This window comes from Magallana gigas, chromosome 9 (genome assembly GCF_963853765.1).
Source record: "Magallana gigas chromosome 9, xbMagGiga1.1, whole genome shotgun sequence".
Lineage (NCBI taxonomy): Eukaryota > Metazoa > Mollusca > Bivalvia > Ostreida > Ostreidae > Magallana > Magallana gigas.
The window spans coordinates 38530882-38546635 of record NC_088861.1 but is presented as its reverse complement, the minus strand read 5'-3'; the positions used below and the strand labels follow the sequence as shown (position 1 = coordinate 38546635).

The 15754-nt window shown below is 29.9% G+C and overlaps 2 long non-coding RNA genes across 2 annotated transcripts; both read right to left on the bottom strand.

Annotated features, from left to right (window-relative positions):
• Positions 1 to 4994: 4994 nt before the first annotated feature.
• LOC136271363 (uncharacterized) lies at positions 4995 to 5993 on the bottom strand. Its single transcript, XR_010709297.1, has 3 exons — positions 5860 to 5993; positions 5457 to 5496; positions 4995 to 5362 (listed from the first exon to the last, which is right to left on the bottom strand). It is a non-coding gene; the product is annotated as an uncharacterized lncRNA (long non-coding RNA).
• Positions 5994 to 6272: 279 nt separating this feature from the next.
• Positions 6273 to 12109, bottom strand: LOC136271305 (uncharacterized). Its single transcript, XR_010709220.1, has 4 exons — positions 12013 to 12109; positions 10032 to 10260; positions 9430 to 9549; positions 6273 to 6395 (listed from the first exon to the last, which is right to left on the bottom strand). It is a non-coding gene; the product is annotated as an uncharacterized lncRNA (long non-coding RNA).
• Between the last annotated feature and the right edge of the window lie 3645 nt (positions 12110 to 15754).

Below are 15754 nucleotides of genomic sequence, written 5' to 3'. Positions count from 1 at the left end.
GCACAATAAATGGTTTTTCATTATCATCACTGGAATTTTTTTTCATTTTTAGTAAACATAATCCTAAAAAAACAATAATTGACACCATATCTCAAAATTTTGATCATTAAGCTGTACTTTATTTTTAAAAGAGTTAAACTTTTTGTATTATTTTTACAATTAAAAAAAATCTCAATCATAGTTTAAAAACCTAAGGGACTTTAATTAAGTTTTCTTTAACGAGGCCGGGTCTAATTAGTTCTGCCCTAGATTTTTTAATGATATTTTTTACCTGAATTTCTATTTATATAATTATTATTTTAAGATTAAAAAATAAAACATTTACCACACCGTTTGTTTAGGGGGTCATCTCAAAGTTTGTTAATCTTTAACATAGGACCCTATGGGATTTCGCTTGAAATGTATCAATTTTGCACATTTTTTAAACTTCTGCCCTAGGGATTTCTTTTTCTGTTCTACATATTAAAGTTATTGCTAAAAGGCATCAAATGGTCAAATAAAAAAAACCTTTTACCTCCTGGTTTGTTCCAGGGGTCTTATCAAAGTTGATTTTTGTATGCCCAATTTCCCAGATTTGTCAGATAATGGCTATTTTTTATTTGAGAAAGGCGGAAAAGGTGATCTTTATAGTATTATTAAAGCATTCAGACATATTTAAGTAATAAAAAAATATATAACATCACATATTAAGGGTCATCAATATAAAATACATGGTTACTGTCTTGAAATATATGAATTAAGCTATATTTAGGCGGGTTCAGAAAACGTGACAAAGGGTTAGGTCTGCTGAACCCTCTTCAGGTTTTCGACCCGAGCCCAAATATAGCTTATAGTTCTAGACAGTTATGTTTATTCCACAATATAACATTAATTTTACGCATTAAACGAGCCATTTTCAACAAATTTCGCTGAATATCTGCAGTTGAAACTATCATGCCATGGCGTCAACCAAGCAAAAAGATGACGTCACAATACAAATCAAACGCTGCGCGAAAACGTGCGTACTCGTTCTGTACTCGGCCTCGTTAAATATGTACTGACCTTTAGCATAAAACATTGACCTCCTTTTTTGAAATTGAAAAATAACGCTTCAATTAATACTCCCTGACACATAATAGATGGTGTTTCACTATCATCAGAGGATTTTTTTTCTGAATAAATGTCATCCTTAATGAAAAGACCTTGGGATTTTTTTATCTTCATCAATTTTATTTGTACTATTTTGACAGGTATGTGTATTTTGAGGTACTTAGAACCAAGAAGCATTAATTGATATCTAATAATTCAAGAAAATGCGCTGCATGTATATCATGGGGTAGTTTAAAGTATTTTTTTCAACAGTTAAAAAGCAATCAAACTCACGTTTCCTTTTCGTATGAATAGATAAATGATAAAAATGAATTATAAAACACGTAACTTACATAAACAAAACATAATATTAATGCTGATGAGCAGTGCCAAACTCAATGCTACTCCAGAAATTACAATCACATTAATTTTATTAGAAATGCCGGCCATCACAATTTAAATATTCAAATAAAGTACAATTAACATTTATAAAGAAACAAAACAATGATTAAAAATAAGAAATGTATACTTTATTTCGAAAGTAAAGAAGTTTGTTTTTTTTATCTTTGTAGTCTAAAACATATTTGATTACAGATAGTGTTTATATAGATTAATTGTTGGTCAATATTGAAATAATAACTACCAAAATATGTCTCTATTCAATCATTGTACTTGTTACTTTAGCGGATCGCGTATGTTCCACGCATCCTCACGGTCCAAAATTCAACACGGTTAAGACAGAGCGCTAGGTGTATTAGGTATAACCGCGTACCCCCGCGGTAGAGTTGTACAGCAAACCAACACCGTCGCGGTCTTGACGATAAATTACAGGTGAACAAAAGTATCGGACCGAAACGCGAGGTATCTCCTTCGACTTAAAAATATTAAACAAGTAAACGTAAATCTATATCATTTTATTTAATGAAACTACATAAAATACCATACGATATATTTTTTACATATTAAATTTAAAGCGTGTGTTAAAAATCATTCATCAATGCTTTTTCAATTAGTTACTTGACGATGTATTCTTACAATCCAATAAAATTGACATAGCTTATTTAAAAATTTATAAATATGCTTGGCAGTAGGATTATTTTTTTTTATTCAGTCTTATTAAAATGTGAAGAAATATTGAAACTGTTCTGTTTAATCTACGTTAACTGCATCCGGGTAGGTTAAATTAATAAATTGCGTTTGCCGTTTTCCTTTCTTGTGTAAATTTAGTATAAGTCGCGATCATTTCCTGTCTAATAGTGATTAACAAACACAGCTAGAAAACGGCATGTTTGTGGGTTTTTCAAGACAAAAGCAACACTCTTAATATCATACGGCTTCCGAATCGTCTAACCGTAAAACAGCTTATTTTCTATCTTACGAATGAGACTTTTTGATTACTATGAGTGTCGTTGATCCAAATATTTCCTATAATCTTCATTTTTATTTAAGGTTTTATGGGGGGGTTTTCGGGGGAAGGAAAAATTATTTATTTATTACATCAAAATATATATAAAATTTATATTTATTATATAAAATATTGTATTATATTCTATTAATCGTATTTGTCAAGTCAGTTGAGATCAAGTTGTACAGATCATCCCGTAACTTAAAATACTAATGATAAAAAGTAAAAGAAACTAGCAATTGTGTATTAAAAGGATTTAAATTATATAACTTTTTGTTCTAGTTTCATAACTTTTGAGATAATAAATGTTTAACTCAATGTTCAGATATAAATTTCTGAGTGCTCACCTTCACAGTAAAAAGCACCATCAAATGAACAAAACACCATCATCAGATAAAAAAGCATAATCTTATATTATGGAACGCCGGGACTGTCTTTTATGAGGAATAAACATTATACGCAGTGTTCTCCTCATTATATTTGGTAGTATATCTATTATTTTTTACATTATATCGTGTGCATTTTCACTTATTTACAGTATATAATGTACAATGCATACGATATAATGTAAACAAGATCTTATATAATGAATATACTACTAAATAAAATGAGGAGAACACTGCGTCAAATGTTTAATCCTCAAATAAGACAGTCCCGGCGTTCCATATTATATTATAAAATTACCATCTTCATACAAAAAAGGAACATTTTTATATAATAAAGTACCATCTTTGTATGATAAAGCACCATCTTTATATAATAAAGCACAATCTTCATATAATAAAGGACAATCTTCATCTAATAAAATCACCAATCTCATATAATAAAGCATCATCGTTATATAATAAAAGCAGCATCTTCATATTATAAAAGCGGCATCCTCATATAATAAAGCACCGTCTTCAGATAAAAAAATCACCATGTTCATATAATAAAGCACTGGGTCATCTTCACATTAAAAAGCACAATCTTCATGTAAAAAAGCACCATATTGTGACACAAGCATTGATACTTTAAATCGTTTTTTGAACGAAAATTTTAATATTTGTTAAAACAAAATATTTTAAAATAAAAAAAAAACAAAACAAAATTAAAAAATTATCTACAGTTGCATGTCTGACTTTGCTTAGAAGCTTATAAGCACAACATTTATTTAAATTACACCGAACAGACAATGCAATTGATTTCTTATTAACACATGTTGACTATTAACATCATTTTTAAAACAATTACACACACACACAAATATATATATATATATATATATATATATATATATATATATATATATATATATATATATATATATATATATATGGGGCGAATTACATTGTAAAACAATACGGTATATTACCATTACCCAATGCATTTGAGCTTTAAATTACCATTACTTTATTTTCTTAGAGTAATACATTACATTACCATTACAAGAGTAAAGCAATGCATTACCATTACCATTACTTTCTGAAAAATTAATTCAATAATATGTTTAATGTTTCAATATAAAACACACTTTTTCATATCTACAGGTTTAGTTTGTGCACAATCAGGTTTAAATTTAATTCAGTATTCAAGATTACTCTTGCACTTTATAAGCATCAAAGTTCCATAATGTCTGTTTGAAATCTTACTTGCTATATCGAATAAACGTTCTACAGGAGCAGTTGAAACTGAGAGAGAGAGAGAGAGAGAGAGAGAGAGAGAGAGAGAGAGAGAGAGAGAGAGAGAGAGAGAGAGCATGATTATTTTCAAATATAAGAAGTTGCTTTTTATGTTACAGAGATCATGTTTGGACAGTGTATTTATTTTTGCTTTTAAAGGGCATGTTTGTTCTTTATTCTGTTTGAACACAGTCAATAGAAGGGGGTGGGGTTTTTAGCACTTCTTAAAACAATAGGCTGTTTTGATACTTAGATTGAATCCTGAGGGCATTGTATGTTGTTGAAACATGCTTCATAGTAAATGCACAAATAATTTAACTGTAAAGCAAACTTTCCAAACGATTTTAAACTCTTAATAGCAACACTCTTAAAATGTTATTGAATTGTGTTGTTATTAAAGCTAATAATCTTGACAATTTAAAAATAAAAACACAATGGAATATCTTAATCTTAAGAATTATTTGAAATTCTTTCTCCTTTGAAAATTTTTTCAATCAGATACAATTTCATTTATACAATTCATCATGATTTTTAGAATAGTAAAGCAAAGTAATACTCTGTAATACCAGCATTACACTAGATTTTGGAAAGATTACACTGTCATTACATCTAATGCTAAATTTGTAGCATTACACATTATCAGCAGTACTTTGAAAACATGCAATGTATTGCAATGCATTACTATTATATTTAACATTACACCAAGCCTTACTAATATATATATATACAATATATATATATATATATATATATATATATATATATATATATATATATATATATATATATATATATGGCATCCCGGATTTTTAAACATTATATTCTAATTAAGATATTGTAAAAGTTTTGTATAAATAAATTTGACCTACTATTACCACACATGACATTTCATTGACTAGCCAATTATTGAAAGCGGAAATTCCGGACAAACTCGGTATTTAAAGTGAATAATCCTGATTCTTCATATTGAAAGGAGTTTCAAAGTTGCACTTCATCTTGAGAAAGAAATCCCCCCGCCCCAATACAGCAGTTTCTTTTTTTAACTAAAAGGAACATGAAATCGTATTCACTTTTTTATTCACTTCAGATTCTTTGTTATCTACGCTTTTCAGTTTCCCTTTTCTTTGCTTCAAAGATATCATTTGACCTAAAATGATTTCGAGGGAAACCTAAATCTTGTCTGTCTCCTACATATAAGCATCTTTTTGACGATCTCAAAATAGATATTCTGTCAAAGAAAAAAAGAAATAACAAAGAATTATTTTATGGAACTGAAAAACTTTCTTATAGTGAACAAGTTAATGTACATAATCAAAACAAACCTAATCAGTACCTTCTGTTAACTTTATAGGAGGCAATCCACTGAAATGAAAATACACACAGATCTTAAGATTGTAAACACAGTCATATTAACGCGCTTGTCTGTGTGTATATATGTGTGTGGACAGATTTAGAACAGGTAAAATTTACACTGCCACTAAAATGATGGCCATCTTTACACTTGATACGATTTATATGAGGACATTTCTATTTGAAGACAGTTTAATTAAGAGATGTGTGTGTGTGTGTGTGGGGGGGGGGGGGGTTCAAACTGCATAAATCGTTACTGTTTATTATTTTAATACGTATATTAGAAATTTTTAATAAAAAAATAATCATTATACAATCACTCTTCCATTATGGAATGCATTTGGCAATAAATTAACAATAAAAAATCTGTATTACCTTTTTCTTGGTGTTTTGTTTGAAGTCTGTACTGTCTAACACAATAGTAAATACCGCAAATTGCAAAAATTACTACTGCCAATGTCAACGCATTCAATAGCAATGATAAAATAACGAGTGTATTGCCTTCATATCCTGAGCTAAAAAAGAAAATTGATACTTTTTTACATTGTGAAAAAATCATCAAAATATTAAATTTATCCCATTAAATTTAACTAAATTCAAGAACAAGAAATCCCCTTTACATAAAATTTAAGAAGCTGTCTAAAGCAACATTTATCTAATAAATATCTGTTCATTGGTGATATAATTTTCATATCCTTAATCTCCCTTTTCATATTTTTTTTATATTAGGAGGATTTCGAAAAGGTACAGTGACTGTTTTTATTGAATTTATAATCTTGTTCAGTCTACTTACACGTTACGTTTTGTAGACATATCACCTGCTTGGTATATGACAGTGGTTGACTTTACACTTGACTCTCGGTCCTCTGTTACTAGTAATGCTTTTTTAGTCAAATTATAGCAACCTGGATCTTGATTTAAAATAAAAAGTTGCAATATCTATATATGAACAGATATTTTCAGGTAGCAATGCCTGTCAACGTAAAGATATAAATATGTGCATGGAACAAAAGTATTCTCTTGATTACAATGATCCTTATCTCAATTTATGTACAGATTTAGTTATGTTATAATGGAAATATAGGAAACTCAAAACAACATAATTTAACTCATTCTTTACATTAAAATACAACATGTAGACAGGGTTTTCAGTATGTTTCTTTTGAATAACCAGAGTGAAATGTAAAACAAGATTTACTAAATGGAATGGTTTAGATAGCTAAAAAACACAAATTGGTGATGTAATTAACTCCATGAAAAAAGTTTTATTCTTTGATGTTTATCTGAACATAAGTATAGTTCTGTCATGTTATCACGTACGTCAACAGATATCATATAAAGCATTACAAAGGCTGATTTTATAACGCAAAAACAATAAATCCAATCACGATCATTATTTCAAATATTGACATTCGCGACTGATACATGTAAATACAATGAAGTAACAAAATAGTTAAAGCAATTAAGCAACAATACAACAATTATTTTTCATATTTTCATATCAGATGATCAACGGTCTGCCAGTCGCTTCCTATTTTGTAAAGCTTGAGCACATTACAACATTCATAAAAAAAGATTAACGTTGCAGAACACAGCTGACATAATTTCACGGTAGCCGACCTAAGAACTACCATAAATGTAATATCAAGATACTCTTTGATTGTATTACATAGATTATACATTAATGACGCCATAGCTGATGTATATTTCATTGTAAAGCATTTTAAACAGATTCAAAATACAAGAAATCAAAGCGCTATTAATAACATTTTTTGGTAATTTGATATCAGAATTGAACAAGAGAATATTGGAACAAGTGTTATCTTTATTAGATATTCGCTGACAGAAATATAATTATGCTTTTGTACCATAGCCGGGTATGTTTTCTATTGTTAAAAGTGTGGGTTATCTGTACATATCTCACACCTTTTTTTAAACTCCGCCCACTATCTCAGGTAAAAACAACATCAAGAATGTTGTTTTCTAACAAGTCCATGATATTGTTCACCAAGATCAAAATTGCCAATAACTCAACACGGATAACTGACGATAACTGCCTAAAACCAAGTTCGTCGAAAAAATCTTATTTGTTTTTTGAGACAAAACAATACCGGCAACTATATCATCATCAAATAAATCTAATTTCAACAGAAGGATTGCTCAACGAAAGGTTCGTAAACATGAAATTGTGTTAAAAAGTTTAATCCTTAGAACCAAGTTCTGGCCTACATTACAAAAGGAACACCCCTTGATCTCTAAAGCTAGTATTTAGTAGACAGAATTTTCTAAAGTTTACATCTAACGCCCTTTAACATGTTTCTTTCATTACTTATTGCTGATTCTTGACTAATTTCTTTTTTTAAGGCAACAATGCTTTTGTTAATTTTCAGTATGTCTTGATTATTTGTAACGGTTTCGATATTTCGTAAAAATGAAATGAACCTTGTACACAATTATTCCAAATCATCATATTTCAAAGCATTTTTGACGACATAAAAGAAAAGAGATTTTTTTAAAGCCGGTGTTTTAGACAGACAATAGCTGCTCTATGAAAATGAGAATTATAAAAAATTTCCATTTTCAAAGGTTTTTGGCATATAACAAATAAATAAGATAATAAGTATAAGTAATTGAAAGTGTAATATTTCTATGTATCCCTCATCCTTTTTTATTTCTAGAGCTAACCTACATTCTCACTGAATTCAAAGATGGGACCCCGCAAGTGTTTCTGAATCGTCCAATGGTTAGAGAAATACGTTGGTTTTATGATTTTAAATGATGGGGTGAATGGGTCGTATTTGACTTAATACTGATTTCTTAGGAAGTCGAGCTTTTACAATTAAATTATTTTGTATTTACATTTATTAAAAGTAAAGCGTATAACACATTAATATTACAATTTCTAACAATCTAATGATGTAGTATTAAAACGTTTTAAAACCTGAATACCTTAAGTATGAGGACGATCTAGAATTTAAAATCGTACTCCACAACTCTCTGCATGGTAGGAGTGTTACATCACGCTTCATAAATATTCATATATTTTATACCTGCCTTCCGAGTGATATTTGACCTCATTCGTTTGTTATGAATTAAAAACGAACAAAAAAGTAAATGACCTCAAAAATAGAAATGTATCTTTTTGTTTTTATGCAAACAAAAACAAAAATCAAAAATAAACAAACAAAAAAACAAAAACAAAAAAATACCCAAAAACAAAACACAGAATACAATAGTCATTGTAATGACTTTAAAAAGGGGTGGGGTGGGTTTTTTCTTTTCTTTTCTTAACATTGCCATCTTTATTAAAAGTGAAAAAAGCGTGTATATAGGTTCCAGCTATATATGAATATCCATGAGCTCTGACGCGGTCGGGCTTAAATATTCCATTGAACACCTGCCTCTCGGAGGGTGGGTGGTGGTATTTGGTTTGTCAGGAGTACAATAATTGAATGAGTGTCGCTTAATAAAATGCCCCTTATATGATTCTAGCAGTAGCTTTAATTAAACAGATTTTTTTGGTCTTTACGTGATATGTTTATTGTTTTCTGGAAATTTTGGGACAGTGTTGTTTTATTTCATTTTTACTAATAAAAAGACTACGTAAGCTATTTTCAATTATCACGCACAATAATGGAACGAGATAGTAGTAATGAACGATTCAATTTTAAATCATTAACTTTTATATAAACGGAAATTATCAACGTTTTTGATCTCAATCAAGACAGCCATTTAATTACACGATTTTGTATGTAACAGTTACAGTGAAATTAAGACACTAAATCGATCAGAGAAAGCAACTTCAGCCTTAACTCTAAATTACGCAGTATACACGTATAACACTCTTTTATAATTAAAGACATATTTCGAGCAAAAAATACTTCAATTTCTTTATCATCACTTGCATTAACTGCAATTGACTTTTTCATAACAGAAAATACTTACATTTGTAGGCCTCCGAGGAGCGATAAAAAGTTGGGCATGGATTCTTTTTAAAACCTGGACAATATGTATTAGCGCTTTCTTGAATCATATTTCCACTGACGCTGTATTCCACACAGAAACCTGTATCAGTACAATGAAATACCTTTGAATGAAAAACATTTTATACAATAGAATTTCTTTAATTTAATGGTCTTGATGGATGTGATCAATGTTTGACAAATTTAACGTCTTTTAGCTGAAGTCGTATGTTTAAAGATAAAACATGATATTCAATTGAAATAAAATACTAGGACAAACTTTTCTGTACTAAATAATAGTTTTTGACAAAACATTATGTTTGAATTTTTTAGGTAATCCTTGAATTTGTTGACCATCTGGTCTCTTTAGGTTACAACTTTCAATCAACTTAAATAAACTCTTCTAATTCTTAAATCCTAATAAATAAATATTTTTTTTCAAATGAAATGAATGCTATATATATTATCTATGTTCGTTTTGTCATTGTTTAAATTTGCGTACGATTTATGGTTTTAAGAGTATAACAATAACAAATATTTGTCTATTTGTCTCAGCTTAAATTAAGTCGATCGTAAATAGCTTACCTAACACAATATTTTGTGCATATGCGCATACTTCTAGTGTCTGGTTGAGAAACGGGTTGATGACGCAGTGATACTCGAGCTTCTCGGGATCACTGCATTGGCTAGCATATGATGCACAGTTTTTCCTTGCTGCTGCCTCCCTCCATCTCTCCTCACTTCTTGGACAATCTTCAACAGTTTGTACCGTTGTTCTTGATACATCACATGAGTCACTGCTTGCTTGCAAAGTCTTAAACAATTTTAAAAAGCAGCAAAATTGTAAAAAAAAAAAAAAAAAAAAAAAAAAAAAAGATATGCGTATTTGATATATTTTGAATAGAGAAAGCATATTCACATGCACAAAACAATAGAAATACAATTAATAAATTCGATGGCATGATAAAGAATCTATAAAATTGTAATTAGTTAATCAATACCAATTAAAACATGTCCTTTTTATAATTCGCAACAATCAGTTAAAGGTTCAAAGGCGTTGTCAAATACAATTTCATGCAATTGTGACATTATGAAACGATGCTTTCGATGGTTCTATTTAAATTTTCGGTGTATTCATAAATGCCGATATCTAGCTTTGGGGGGGGGGGGTAATTTGTGTTCTTTTAGAGACTTTTAATTTTCGATATGAAGTTATTTAAACGTTGTACGTATTGTAAAGAAATATAGCAGATACTATGAAAAAAATGTTTGATATGATTTCACTCATAACATTCATATATCTTAGGCAAGGCGATACCACAAATAGTAGTACATTGTCGACGAGCAATCTTTTTTTCATACTTTTACATGATATGGTATGTTATCGTATGCAACTCAAATTAAATTATCCGGGTAGTTAATCGAAAACACAAAATTATGTTATGAATAAAAATTATAACAATCACAATAATTGCTGATCAGGTAAAATTTAACTTAAGTGTACGGACATCGACCCATATTTCTTAAAATATCAAAAGGTGTTAGCAGGAACTCCTTTACAGGCTTATTTGTTAAAAGCATCGTTTTTTTGCGATTGGATAAATTTATTCATCAAAAATAGAATAATTCATTTATTTACTTGGTGTAACCATAATCATTGTTAATAAATTGATAAAATATTTATTTATGTGCAAATATTAAGCTTTGTGGATTTTTTTGTCTGTTATAGTTTTGTTTTACGTAAAAAATAAAATACCCTGCTTTACGTGCAAGCTGAAAGAAAAACACGCACAAATGCTTCGTTTCTTTTAATACATAGAGAATAATGCATACCCTTTTCCATATCACAGCCTGTATTAGCCCAAGACTCCAATATCAGCCCGAGGGCCGAAGGCCCGAGGGATGATGTTTGTCGAGGGCTTATACAGGTTGTGATATGGAAAAAGGGTATTTATTATTATATTTATTACATAATTAGTAATAAATTATGTAAAAAGGCATCAACTTGAACAAATTGAATTTAAATAATATTTGAAAGTAGTCTGTAATGTATTAAATAAAAATGTTAGTTTTCTTGTTATAACAAACATGAAGCTACAGAACGGAATTTCATCAGGTTTTAAAAGTTGACTGCTTTAAAACATTTGCTAGCATTTGAAGTTTTCAACTGCACTTAAAAATGTCGACTGTAACTGAAAATGTTTTATTTTTCGTCTGTAAACATGCAAAAATGCCGAAGTGAAAAAAGGCAGAGGAGTTCCGCAAGGGGTGTGATACGGATCCGTATCAGCCCTGCAGGGCTGATAACCTGTATCAGCCCCGGAGGCCGATACGGATTTTGTGATGTCATCTGTATCACATGTGCAAAAAACCTGTATTTATTACTAAGTATGTAAAAAATATTTATAACACTTAGTTTTTATATTTTTTTAATTTACATAACATATTTTTTATCGATTTGTTCTTCTTTATTTCAAGTTCATTAGTATACGTATTCATGTAAGTGATCTTGGATATTCTGTAGAGTTTTATTAACAAAATCAATAGGTAAAACATTTACACTTACCTGCAATAAAAAGCAATATATCAGTGAATATGTTGTTAAACGTGTGTTATTGACGTGCAACATTTTTCTGACGCTGAAGGTTTCTTTTACGTTCTCTGCAAAACAATTAAGGTCACCTAAGAAACTAAAAATTTATTGCAACTCATTCATCGAGAATCAAATACAGGTATATGTATCGATTTTTAAACAGGTGTAATCATATCATAGTAATACAAGATATATAATTACACATACATAGCCTATAAAAAAGATATTATGAAATAAAATATACAAGTACTGTATTGCGAGCGTTAAAACCGTATTGAAAACTTATATACTGTATCGTTCAGTGTATTAATAAGGAAGCCTTTCGTATTTTGTAAAAAAGAAAATGTATAACGAAAGTATTGTGCGACAAGCGCATAATATCGAAACTGATTTGAATTCTACCGTTCGAAAAACGTACCTTTTAAAGCGTTTAACATACGAGAATTGTGTTAGAACTTACAGCTATTCAAGTAATGCTTCTGTATATGTTTTTGTCAATTTTGCCTGTGTCGTGCGTTAACATTAGAACAATTTGCTCATTATATGGAACTTCTTTTGCTACTTTGAGGTGCCACTAATAGAAGGAAGTGACTATAGATATTTATGGCCATTCACGATCACTTACATAGTGAAAATGTATTATATGTAATATTATATTCTGTAAAATGGAGATCACCTAAATGCAATTGATATTATGTCCATAGAATCACTAACCATAGATCAGTGGCTCGGGCTTTTTTTAGATCGTTTGAGTTAGTTTGATATCTAATTGTAAGTGTAAATTTAAAAAAAAAAAACGGAGGTAACAGTCAAAGGAGTCAAAATTAAAGTTCAGACTCCCAAAATCAGCTTTTAAAAAATGCAAACATGAGTCACTCTGACTGGTCAATTCACAAACTATGGTATTCTTGTAACCGTCGAAGTCTGTGAGCCTCTTGTCTCGCTAGATTTATATTTAAAACAACACTGTATTTATATTGTACATTAATTAAGGTATATCTTACTCCCTATAGCTAAATCTCTAGCGATATGCTTTACTTATCACCATTATAACCTTCCAATGTTCAATTTAGTTTCTAGATATATTAAATAAACATGTTATAAACTCCAAAGATAAGTGTTAAATAAGACTTAATAACTTAACTTGTTGCAGCAAGGTATTTGGGTGTTATTGTCAACTCATTTTGATAGATGATTTTACAAATACAAACGAAAACTCGTGCTACATATACAGCTAGTCTTAAACCAAAAAATAGGGGTATCATGAACATTGATTAAAGTTTGATACTATTACTGGTGTCTTTTTGAAAAAAGGAAGCAATTAAAAGTTTAATATTTTTCATTGATATAATGATTTTATAAACTCTTGAATTAATCACTGATAAAAACCGTTGGACAAAAGCTGAAAGAAAAAATTGCACAGTTATACATAATTTATTGTATACAGTAAGTCTTTTATTCTAAATATATATGTTGAAAGACTTTTTAGATTATATGACACTAAACGCATTAGAATAAAAAGATACCTTCGATCAATTCAATAATCATCTACAGGTCCTAGTTCTTTGTTGCTTTAAATTCAGATGCCTCAAACTTTGAATTAGAGCTGCATTTGTGAGTTTAAACAAACCAATATGACTGCATACACCCAACTGATGAAGAGATATATATAAACTATTCTATTAATTATTTATAGGAACAGATCAGATACCACTTTACATGCATTTATTATCGTTATTATCGTTATACACACATAACATAAACAATTTAAGGTAGGGTTATCAGATTGTAAAGCGCATGTAGATACAATCACATGATGGCCTATTTAATTAATCAATTGACAATCGTTATAAATCATCGTAAATTCTTTCTAATATGAAATATTTATTTTATATTTATTTCGTATTCTTTCCTATTTCATACAATAGTATAAACAATAGTACATGTAATGGATGTTGATGTTAATGAGTCGACAGGACATATTAACATTTCTGCAAAATTCCAGTCCTGTCGGGAGACAGCCATACAAGGTGCGGTCAGACGATACGATTTTTATCTGATTTTCTCATCCGATTCGCTTACGACTAAAATCGTACCGTATGACCACCTAAATCGAAAGTTGAAAGTCCGAAGTTAATTGAAAATCTGGCCCCGGGGCCATAAAACTTAGACGACCTTACTTTTGATCTCAGTCTCACTTTTACAAAAGGAATATATAGTGGAAAAGTGAGACTGAGATCAAAAATAATCTCGTCTAAGTTTTATGGCCCCGGGGCCTGAAGTGCGTCAAGATTTTTAATTGACGTTGTTTAGTCACGTTTTGTCCGCCGTCACGTTATGTCTTTGGTGAGAATCGTGACATCACAATGACTTTTTCCCGTATAACAAAGCTATAGAATAGGTTTTAATCGAATATCAATTGTAGTATCGTATCGTGTAACTACCTCAACAATCGACTAACCTGAGCAAGTCAAATGAAAATCTGATGGAAAATTTGACCGCACCTATACATTTAAATGCAGTTCTGTTCACACAGTGTGACTATAATTGTGGCATCATTAATTGAAATTAAGATGAAGTCTATTCAAATGGTAAAGTATTTAAATAACGGAAACTTCCAATTGTTATAATGCTAACCCCAATTAAACCTTAGTAGAAATTATTTATTGATCAACAGATAACCTCGCTGTGATGTACAATGTAATCCGATTTGATGTAATGTTCCTTTCGAATTCTCAAATCAATACGTGGTAAACAAAATACGTATCTCTGAAAACTCTCTCTCTCTCTCTCTCTCTCTCTCTCTCTGCGAAAAATTTCATTTCAACGGGGAAAATAGATATCTGAGCATTGAATCATTATTTTTTAAAAGATGTGGTCTCATAACTGCAACGGTGTGTGCATACAAATTGAATAACGCGCGCTAGCGCGTTATGAAAATTTGTTTGCACACACCGTTGCAGTTATGAGATTACATCTTTCAAAAATAATGATTCACTGCTTATATTTACGTTTTATCATATTTATTCCAATTCCACAAATATATTTTATTTTTAAAACTTTCTGTCTTATTCAACAAGTAATGCGCAATTGACGGAAGAGCCATTTGAACAGCCGTATTATGCTGACAAAAATAGTTCCCAGAGTTTTAAATTATAGTTACATAATTTTTACTTTCCATTATGTAATTTTATGAATTTACTTTTGGTATACTAAGAAATTAATCAATCGAATTCATTTAGCTGTTAAAAAATATTTACACGAATGAAATATCAATCAGTGTAGGTATGATATTAGGTCGTGATCCGATTTGAAATCGTGAAGAGAGTGAGTCACGTTTACCGAGAAATACTACGGGAAGACTAAATGTACTCATACGCTCCAGATTTGGTGATTGGGTCTTCTGTGTTATGCGTAAATCTCACTCAAATCAATCGATGCAATTTGATAGGGGGAAAGTAAGTGAATGTAAATATTCATATTTGTGAGGATGTGTGATTAAGCATCCTGATGAAGTTACATAAATCAACAGAACAAGTATAAAAATTTTAACAAAATATTTAATAACAAAATGAAATAAAAATTCAACAGAAAATTCAACAAGAAACAACCAAAAAACAAACAAACAAACAGAAATATACAAATGAAATAACTGAATGAAGAAAAAGTCTATTTGGTCAGCCCATTTCCGGCGCACGTGGTATTGAAAAACCCT